We start from the raw sequence: 1,295 nt of genomic DNA on the forward strand, positions 1-1,295 counted from the left end.
TTTAGTTGGAATTACTTCAAACTTCCTACACAGCATAAGGACATCAATATGTATCAGAAAATGTAATAAAAATTGGGGGTGATTTCGGAGCCACTTTTTGGGAAAAAAACCATGGGCTATAGTACAGGGTAATTTTCAAAAAATAGCCATAACTCGAAAATTTTTAGTCAAAATCACTTCAAACTTTCTACACAGCATAAGGACATCAATATGTATCAAAAAATGTAATAAAAATTTGGGGAGACTTTGGAGCCATTTTTTGGAAAAATCATGGGCTATAGTACAGGGTATTTTTCGAAAATTGGCCAATTTTTTAAAATGGCTATAACTAAAAATTTTTAGTTGGAATCACTTCAAACTTTCTACACAGCATAAGGACATCAATATGTATCAAAAATGTAATAAAAATTTGGGGTAATTTTAGAGCCATTTTTTGGAAAAAATCATGGGCTATAGTACAGGGTAATTTTCGAAAATTGGTCGAATTATTTAAATGGCCATAACTCAAAAATTTTTAGCCGGAATCACTTCAAACTTTCTATACAGTATAAGGACATCAATACATGTAGGTATCAAAAAATATAATAAAAATTTTTGGTGATTTCGGAGCCATTTTTTGGAAAAAACCATGAACTACGTTACATGGTAATTTTCAAAAATTTGGCCGATTTTTTAAATGGCCATAAGTCAAAAATATTTAGGTGGAAATACTTCAAACTTTCTACATGGCATAAGGACATCAATATGTATCAAAAATGTAATAAAAATTTGGGGAGATTCGGAGCCATTTTCTTAAAAAGCATGGATGCCCATACAGCACTAACAATGAAATCTAATGGCAACTTATGCTGATTATAAATCAATCTCAGATCACAAAATGTCAAACTGAAACTCCACCACATTAAAGCATCATACACTATACAATATACAATGTACAAACCTCATAATGATAGTTCATACAAGTCAAGTCCCTCCAACAGCTATCACCTCTCATCTTTATCAAACCCTAAAGAAGGTTCCAATATTCAATCACATCCTTTCTCTCACTTACAGCTCCAATCATAATGCGGAATATCATCCAGCGATTTCCCCAGACATTGGTCCAGCTTGTGGGCGTGTGACGTGGAAACTGGCTATAACTCAAAACTGGAGATAAGAACATTGCAAGGAAACCCATTTCAAGTAACTGAGACTCCCAACCTACATGTACATGTACATGAATATCTAATAATGTACACACATTATACAATACACAATGAATATACTGTACCTACACATATACAAGTATGCAAAAA

General features: G+C 32.7%; 1 long non-coding RNA gene across 1 annotated transcript; it reads right to left on the reverse strand.

Annotated features, from left to right (window-relative positions):
• Positions 1 to 843: 843 nt before the first annotated feature.
• Positions 844 to 1,239, reverse strand: LOC109588705 (uncharacterized). The gene is made up of 2 exons (XR_002188320.1): positions 1,052 to 1,239; positions 844 to 1,006 (listed from the first exon to the last, which is right to left on the reverse strand). It is a non-coding gene; the product is annotated as an uncharacterized LOC109588705 (long non-coding RNA).
• Between the last annotated feature and the right edge of the window lie 56 nt (positions 1,240 to 1,295).

Source organism: Amphimedon queenslandica, unplaced genomic scaffold (genome assembly GCF_000090795.2).
Source record: "Amphimedon queenslandica unplaced genomic scaffold, v1.1 AMPQUscaffold_11919, whole genome shotgun sequence".
NCBI lineage: Eukaryota > Metazoa > Porifera > Demospongiae > Haplosclerida > Niphatidae > Amphimedon > Amphimedon queenslandica.